Source organism: Hemicordylus capensis, chromosome 2 (genome assembly GCF_027244095.1).
Source record: "Hemicordylus capensis ecotype Gifberg chromosome 2, rHemCap1.1.pri, whole genome shotgun sequence".
Taxonomy (NCBI): domain Eukaryota; kingdom Metazoa; phylum Chordata; class Lepidosauria; order Squamata; family Cordylidae; genus Hemicordylus; species Hemicordylus capensis.
Window position 1 is genome coordinate 248,148,065 of NC_069658.1, and position 9,302 is coordinate 248,157,366.

Genomic DNA, 9,302 nt, shown 5'->3' on the forward strand with positions numbered 1-9,302 from the left:
ATCATAAAACACCAATTAAATAGCCAAAACAATTTAAAAACAAGTTTTTTAAAGCTGAGAAAGCTTGGTTAAAGAGATGCGTTTCCAGTAGTTTCTTAAAAATTGCCAGAGATGGAGAGGCTCGTATCTTATTAGGGAATGCATTCCACAATCTTGGGGCAGCAGCTGAGAAGGCCCGTCTCTGTGTAGCCACCAAACGAGTTGGCGGCACTGGAGACAGATCTCCTCAGATGACCTCAATGGGCGGTGGGGCTTGTACTGAAGAAGACGCTCTCTTAAATACCCAGGGCCTAAGCTGTTTAGGGCTTTGTAAGTTATAACTGTATTTGCCCGGAAACCTATTGGCAGCCCGTGTAACTCTCCATCAGTAAAGTAGTAACATGGTCCGAGATGACCCAGAGACCAACCTGGCTGCCGCATTTTGAACTAACTGAAGTTTCCGGACTACGTACAAAGGCAGCCCGATGTAGAGCGCATTACAGAAGTCAGGTCTGGAGGTTACCAACAAATGTACCACTGTTTTGAGGTCATTGATCTCGAGAAACGGGCACAGCTGGCGTATCAGCCAGAGCTGATAGACCGCACCCCTGGCTACCACCTCAACCTGAGAAACCAGGGAGAGGTGTGAATCCAGAAGTACTCCCAGACTGCGAACCTGTTCCCTTTGGGGAAGTGTGACCCCATCTAGAACAGGGAGATCAAAATCGTCTCTAGAGTTCTGACCCCACACAATAAGTACCTCCATCTTATCTGGATTCAGCTTCAGTTTATTCTGCCTCATACTTTTTATACTGCTTTTCAACAAAAGCTCTAAAAGTAGTTTACACAGGAAACTAAATATCGAACAAGATAGTCCTCTGTCCCAAAAGCAGGGGCTTGGAGACAATAGAGGAAGGGGGGGATGAGCATCCCCCAGCCACCAGGGTCTGGGGGGCAGCCAAGGAACCCCCCTTGCCCCCTCCCACAACCAGCTGGCTAATGAAGCACTCACTGACTGGAAGCATGAGGTGCCTCCCTGTCCTTCCTAGCCAGTGTTTCATTGGCTGGTTCAGGTGCCCCTCCCCTCACCGCCTTGCTCCTAGCGAGGCCAGTAGCCCAGTACTCACCACACCCCTTGTGTCCAATGTTGAGCAAGTCACTATATTGAACGCCTCTCCCCCTAAATGCTGAAGCAGAGATTGTCAACAGGAATAGTTTTGAGAATGATTGTAAATGGTGAGGCGGGAAGGGAGGGGGACATAAGGATATGGTCTTTCAATCTAGAAGAGGTGTTCAGATTCCCCAGGAGATCAGAGCTCCAAATGGTGAGCTTCATATCTGAACATTTCAGAGCAGGATTCAGATATCCAGGATCATTTCCGTTTTCTTAATTCTTGTGTTTCATTTCCTCTATCATTGCAGTTTCACCATTTCCTGAAGAACTTCCAGATTAACAATACTTTCATGGATGGAGTTTATTTAGATGAGAATGGAGAACTGGCATCCAACTTTGATATTGTGAATTGGGTGGTGTTTCGCAATTACTCCACTGCTACAGTGGAAGTCGGGAGTCTAGAGAGACAGAAGTGGTCAGATATAAAGCTCACTGTTCACCAGGATGCAATTATGTGGCCCATATGGTTTAACAAGGTGAGGAAAACCATTTGATCCACAGAATTTGCTTCAACGTGTACTAAATTCTTTGTTATATGCTAGTGATATTACAAAAGTATTTGATTGCTTCTCATTACTTCACATAATTAGCAAGAATGAAAGCAAGGCAGGGGGAAGCATTGACCTAGATCAGGTCAACTTTGGCCCTCCTGCAGATGTTGGCCTACAGCTCCCATGATCCCTGGCTATTGGCCACTGTGGCTGGAGATGATGGGAGTTGTAGTCCAAAAACAGCTGGGAGGCCTAAGCTGAGCAGGCCTGACGTAGATAGACACACAGAATATCAGCAGTTGCCTATGGTTTTGCCAAGGGATGTGGGAGCCCACCTCCAAATCATTATCTGGAAGGCAAGTTCTCAAGCTCAGCTACACGGTGCACAGTACCTTCAGCTTGCGCAGGGACATATCTAGGGTGGGGCAGGCAGGGCACGTGCCCCGGGCGCCACTTGAAGGGGGGCGCCATTTCTTAAAATTAAAAAAATGGCCGCCAAAAACAAAATGGCCACCATGCATGCTCAAATGGCTTCTAAGAGGCCTTAGACCATGCCAGGCCTTGCAGAGGCCATTTGAGCAGGCAGTGGCCATTTTGTTTTCTGAGGCCATTTTTTAAAAAATTAAATGGCCACTGCTTGTGCTCAAATGGTCCCTGTGAGGTCCTAGGCCTTGCCAGGCCTCACAGAGGCCATTTGAACATGCATTGCAGCTTCCAAAATGGCCACCAAGCCGATCTTTGCAGGCCCGAACAGGCCCAAAAATCAGCCCGGGACGGGCTATGGCGGTGAATTAAGAGGCCAGCGGGGGGAGGGGGAATGGTGAGTTTGTCTTTGAATCGGTGTGAAATCCTTAGTATAAGGCCCACTAGGAGTTTCTTGCTCTCTTTCTCTCATTTTAACTGTCTTTCTGAAATACTAGAATATATTCCAAGTGGTGACACAGTTTACTCTGCATATCCTTTAATTATTTTCAGAGTATCTGGGAAAAGTCAAATTCTCCATTTATTTTTAAAACTTATGTGATAGTGATGCTACAATGCATAGTAGAGAATTAGACAGGCACTCTGTTTAGTTTCCCAAGTACACCTCCACATAGTATTTGGGTATTTCATGAGCCCCAGCATACCGAAATTTGTAGTTTTCCAGCATTTTTTGGTTTGGCTACGTCTACTGCTAAATAGTTTTTGAAATATTAAAAGATTAACGAGCTTGACTTGTATTTTTCAGCTGATATTATGGCGAAGTTATCTGAAAGATGGGTGTCAGGTGCTTGGACAGGGGGCGCAATTTCAGTGCTTGCCCTAGGCGCTGTTTTCCCTAGATACGCCTCTGAGCTTGCGGGTGCAGATACTGAAGCCTGAAGCTCAGCGGGCGCAGCCTATGGAGTGCACTGCTGTGTGCACAAGGGCATAGGGCCATAGCTCAGTGGCAGAGCATTTGCTCTGTTCATAAGGCAAAGGAAGAAGGTATTCATTCCAGTCCTAGCCAATCCCCACAACTGCTGTTTATTTAGGAAGTGCTGCTCATTCATAAGCACTCGACTTTAAAAGGCATTTAAAGAAAGGTGTATTGGTTCATGTCCTGCACCCAGAATCACTACGTTGCCCACTAAATTCTGCTTCCTAACTATCCCTCAGAAATAAAATTATTATTATTCTCCTTTCCTATAGCAGAGCAACAACGGTTCATAGACCTCAAAAGGTGTCCCTCCCATGCTTCAAAATTGGATTTCCACTCTATTATCTGCTGGTCAGACTCCACTCAGAATAATGGTTGAGATCCTAAGCACCAGTGCAAAGGGAGATGCACAGTGCCAGTGCTTCTGAAGAGTTCCAGACAAAAGAAGCACCAGTGCTGGTGTATATGTGGGGTATTTCAATGACCTCCCTTTCCCACAGAAGCCCTCTGTCTTACCTGAAAAGATGTCCTTGAGGGCTGCACAAATTGCAACACATTTTCACATGGCACAGAGTACTTCCTGGGAAAGAGGAAGTTGTCAATTTTTGCCCTCACCACTCAATCAGCAGATCGCCACCCTTCCAAATCTAAAATTCTATAGTTCCCTGATAACTGAGGAAAGAGGCACCTTTTAAAAGTGGTGATTCTCTTTACTGAGCAGGGGGAGAGCAACTGGCTGTATCCATCCCCAGCACAGCATCCCTCCAGTGGCTGTTGCTGGTGTCTATCTTAAGTTTCTTTTTAAAATTGCGAGCTCTTTGGGACAGGTAGCCGTTTCGTTTCATTTCATTTCATTTCATTTCATTTCATTTCATTTCATTTATTTATTTATATCTATGTAAACCTCTTTAGGAACTTTTGTTGAGAAGCAGTATATAAATATTTGTTGTATTTGTATAGGACTGTTCACATGACCATTGTGAGGTGGGTAGGAGCCCAGGTGAGATGTTATTCTATAAGCAGCACACAATCAGCATTTTGGTTGGGCTCCACATCCTGAATGTGAATATGACAAATATTTATATACTGCTTTTTGAATCCCAAAGCAAGTTTACATAGATATGAACAAACAAATAATCTGATTAGGGTAGCAGGATTCTGCTCTCTTCTGTTGTAGTTTGTTCAGCCAGGGGCGTATCTAGGGTTAGGGCAGGCAGGACACGTGCCCCGGGCGCCACTTGAAGGGGGCACCATTTTGTAAAATTAATTTTTTTTAAAAAAATGGCTGCCAAAAACAAAATGGCCACCGTGCATGCTCAAATGGCCTCTGTGAGGCTCTAGGTCATGCCAGGCTTTGCAGAGGCCATTTGAGCATGCGCGGTGGCCATTTTGTTTTCAGTGGCCTTTTTAAAAAAAAAAGATTATTTTTAAAAACGACCACTGCACATGCTCAAATGGTCCCTGCGAGGCCCTAGAGGCCAGCGGGGTGAGGGGGAATCTTTGCAAACCCCCCCCCCAGCCTTTAGGAAGCCCCCCAAAGGGGCTACGGGTAAAAATAATAATAATAAAAATATAATATAAGACACTGTACACATATTCAGATTGGCACTATGTACAGAGAATCAGGGCTTGTGAATACTGAGCTGACGCTTAAGAGCTAGGATTATATTCATTTGCTCTTACTTTGCTTCTTGTGATAAGTGAGTTAAATGTGATGTCTTGCTAATATGGCTATTAATGGTGAATTTGTCTTTGAATCAGTGTGAAATCCTTAATATTAAGCCCCACTGAGAGTTTCTTGCTCTCTTTCTCTCATTTTAACTGTCCTTCTGAAATACTAGAATATATTCCAAGCAGTGACACAGTTTCCTCTGCATATCCTTTAATTATTTACAGAGTATCTGGGAAAAGTCAAATTCTCCATTGATTTTTAAAACTTATGTAATAGTGATGCTACAATGCATAGTAGAGAATTAGACAGGCACAAGTACACCTCCACATAGTATTTGGGTATTTCATGAGCCCCAGCATACTGAAATTTGTAGTTTTCCAGCATTTTTTGGTCTGGCTATGTCCACTGCTAAATAGTTTTTGAAATATGAAAAGATTAACGAGCTTGACTTGTATTTTTCAGCTGATATTGTGGTAAAGTTATCTGAAAGATGGGTGTCAGATGTTTGGACAGGGGGCGCAATTTCAGTACTTGCCCTAGGCGCTATTTTCCCTAGATACGCCTCTGTGTTCAGCAATTGGGATCTTATGCAGGAAGGTCTCGGCACCAAGTCAGAAGGATTGGAATGCAGCGAAAAGGGTTATATGTTACCTTAAAGGAACTTTACACCTGAAGCTATGACTTCCAGCAACTTCTGAATGGGATCTAACTGGATATGTGGATTCAGATTGGGCTGGAGACAGATAGAAAGTCTGCCAGTGGTTATCTGTTTTTATTATTATTGTTATTTGATTTCTATATCGCCCTTCCAAAAATGGCTCAGGGCAGTTTACACAGAGAAATAATAAAAAAATAAGATGGCTCCCTGTCCCCAAAGGGCTCACAGTCTAAAAAGAAACATAAGATAGACACCAGCAACAGTCACTGGAAGTATTGTGCTGGGGGTGGATTGGGCCAGTTACTTTCTCCCTGCCAAATAAAGAGAATCACCACATTAAAAGGTGCCTCTTTGCCAAGTTAGCAGTCAGGCAGGCTACAGAGTAATAGGGCTGCTATGTGACTGTCTTGTATGTCTTCCCCAATTCCACACAATTGTGCCACCACTTCCAGCATGTTATTTATGTATTCTGCATTTCTGTTCCCTTGGCAAGTCTCATTTTTTTACAGCTTCCTCAAAAGAAATAGTCTACTATTAAAACCAGTTCTTTCATGCAAGTTTCTCAGTACATTCCACATGCCCTTTGCTGCAGCCTCATTCCTTATGTGAATTAATTGGTCATCTTCTACTAGTAGACTAATGGTTGCCTGTGCCTGTCTATCCTTTTGTTGTACCCCAACAAAGAGAGGTTCTTTTCTGGGTCAGTAGCCAAACACGTCACCAGTCGAGAAGGATTTAAAAGGCTTTATTTTGCTCTATAGTAACAAAGGTCTTGGATAGCTCACGCTCAAGTCCAAGACCCCGAACATACACAAACATGACATAGTTATAGCCTAGGGGTTACGTGCATAGGTACTGCCCCTTTCCTTTGTCTGGACTTTCAGTAAATTTCCAGCTAACTTCTGCGCATGTACTTTAAAGTGAATACCTCATCACCTTCTTATCTAGTTTCTCCTGATCCTCCTTGGTACCAAAAAGCAACTCCTTATAAGGAATCCCCTGGGCCCCCTTTACACAGACAGAATATATGAAAGGTAACATGACTTCGGTCTGGTTCAGGCCTACACCACTTTCTATCCCATTCTTGTGGATTAGCTGCTGGTCTGTCTGTGATAATAACCTCCCACAAAAAGGGCCCTCCAAAAAAAGGGCCTCAGAACAGGTTTGTGCACATCCCTACCTCCTACCCCGATTTAAATGGTCATGTTTACTAGCCTTATGACTCTGTCTTGCCTTTATGAATTGCCTACAGCCTAAATAATAAAATCAGGCCTGGAACTGGAATTCCATCACTGAGTTTCCTTAGACAGAAATACCTCTAAAGAATTTTGCTCCTTGCTTTTTGTATCTATGTCTAGAGCCTGCCATATTCGAGATGTACTAGAAGCTGTTGCCCTGGATACTCCAAGCTGATTCTGAAAGAAAAGCCTCTTTGCTGCTATGCTTGTGTACTATGTGCGGAACAGACAGTCTCCACTCAGGAAGGTAGGTGAGTGCAGAGGAAACAGCAGCCCTTTGCGAATGTTGGGGTTTGTAATTATTTAGCAAAGCACCAAAAGATGCTACCCACTCCAGTTACAGAGTAGAGTGCTGAGTTCGCTCTTGCAGTCATTTAAAGAACACACATGGAGATTATTGTAGATTTATTGGTGAAGTACATTTGGGATAGGAAAGACCTAATTCTATCTATCAGCTACATAATGAATCGGTAAGGAGAGAGAGATGTTTCCATCTACGCTTTAAGAGGAAAGGACGCAGAGGTGCACCTAGGTAATTTTGGAGCCTGGACCTAAAGGCCTTCAGAGGCCGCCACTCCCCTGCAAATTGAGCATCATCATGCTCAGCTGGGCGACCCCACCACCCAGGACAGACTAAAGAGGATTGGTGGGGGCAGGGGCTGTGGAGGCCCTGGACTTCGGCCCCGGACTTCGGCCCCAAAGTCCAGGGGTAAGAGCATCTCTGAAAAGAAGAGGCCTAACTCTCTACAGGAAGTACCTGAGGAGTCAAGGCAGGGGTCAGAGTAGAGGCAAAGCAGAGACAGGTAAAGAGACCCTCACTAACTACCTCTACTCCGAATGCCCCTAGTGGTCACTGAGAGTAGTGCAAAAGGTCAATGTACTGGAACTCCATCTCCAACACCCCTTCTCATCGCCTGTCACACAGGCTCACGACTCCCATCTTCTCCATGAGGCATCTGGAATGTGTCTCTGGGCAGTGACTTAGTCAATCCATTTGTCACCACTTCTCCTGTTGGGCAGTACTTCAACTTGACTACCCTCTTTTCTTGCATGTCTCGAACACAGTGACACTTTATGGGAATATGCTTCGTTCAAGACTTCATCTTCTCCATCTGAAAGATCTGGATGCGGCTTTGGTTATCCTCAAACATCACTGTGGGTTCTTACATCTTTCCTGCTTTGGTTAGGAGTGAGAGTCTCTCTTTGGGATGGAACCCCTTTGTGGGGCCTCTGTGAGTGCCTCATTTCCAGCTCAGGCTGTACAACCCCTTCTGAATCTGTAGCCCCTTCTGAACCTGCTTCTGGTTCTGACACAGATTCTTTGGGTTCACTGGGTGACTCTAGCTTCATGAGAGTCCACTCACATGGCTCCTCTTTCACCAGGATCTCTGGCACAAGTTCTGGTACATCACCTCTATTTGGCCCTTGTCTCTCATCAAAATACATCACATTGTGAATTCTGACCTCTAAGAGAGGAGAGCTGATCTTGTGGTAGCAAGCATGACTTGTCCCCTTAGCTAAGCAGGGTCTACCCTGGTTGCATATGAAAGAGAGACTAGAAGTGTGAGCATTTTAAGAGATTGCCCTCAGGGAATGGAGCCGCTCTGGGAAGAGCAGAAGGTTCCAAGTTCCCTCCCTGGCAGCATCTCCAAAATAGGGCTGAGCGAGATTCCTGCCTGCATCCTTGGAGAAGCCACTGCCAGTCTGTGAAGACAATACTGAGCTAGATAGACCAATGGTCTGACTCAGTATATAGCAGCTTCCTATGTTCCTAATAATTGTGATTGTGCAAGACTCTATGGCTACAGAGCCTTTCAAGGGCCTGGGTGCAAGTACTGTGAGGAAAGCATTGACACATCTTTTCCCTGCTGAGGGCAGGTGATCAATGCAGAAAAGGCATGATCACATCAGACACGACCCCTCAAAGAGTGTGGCCAATGGTTGCCAATTTACTGATGTCCTGATGCCTTGCTCACAGTCTGGCGATGAGAGCGGTACAAAGCTTGCTGGAATGCATCCTCAGCAGATTTTTTAGAAACACCAGTGCTTTACAGGGGCATCAAAAGTAGGGATGTGCACATATCCAGAAATCCCAGTTTGGTTTGAGTCGAACCGAATTCATACTGAACAGGGCCCGGTCCGTTTTTGTGCACGCCCAAACTGGGCCTGGTTTGGCTAGAATCCGAACCCAGTGAGGGGTGATGGTGGTTTGAGGCCATACTGGTAAAGGGGAATCCAGTAAGGAACCAGGGGGCCTAAATAAAAAGAGTTGGGGAGGAAGGAAAGTAACTTTTTAACTCGGATTTGCCGCTGGCAGAGATGGTGGCAGCTGTGGGGGTGGGGGTCCCCCTCCTCACTGGAGCAGGGAGGCCTATTTCAGGCTCATTTTGGGCCTGTTTCAGACCTCTGCATGTACACAGTGGTAAACAAATGGCTTCTGCGCATGCACGGCAGCCACTTTTTTTTACTGCCATGCACATGCAGAGCCCCGAATTGGGCCTGAACATGTCCTGCTCGCTCTGGCGGGGGTGGAGGGAGCCACTGTTGCCACGTTCGACCACCCCACCAGGCACCACTGCTACCACTGGCAGCGGCAAATTCAAAGGAAAATTTTACTTCCCTCCCACTTCAACTCTTCATTTAGGCCCCCTTGTCTCCTCCTTTACCGGAAAAGGGGAATCCTTACCAGAT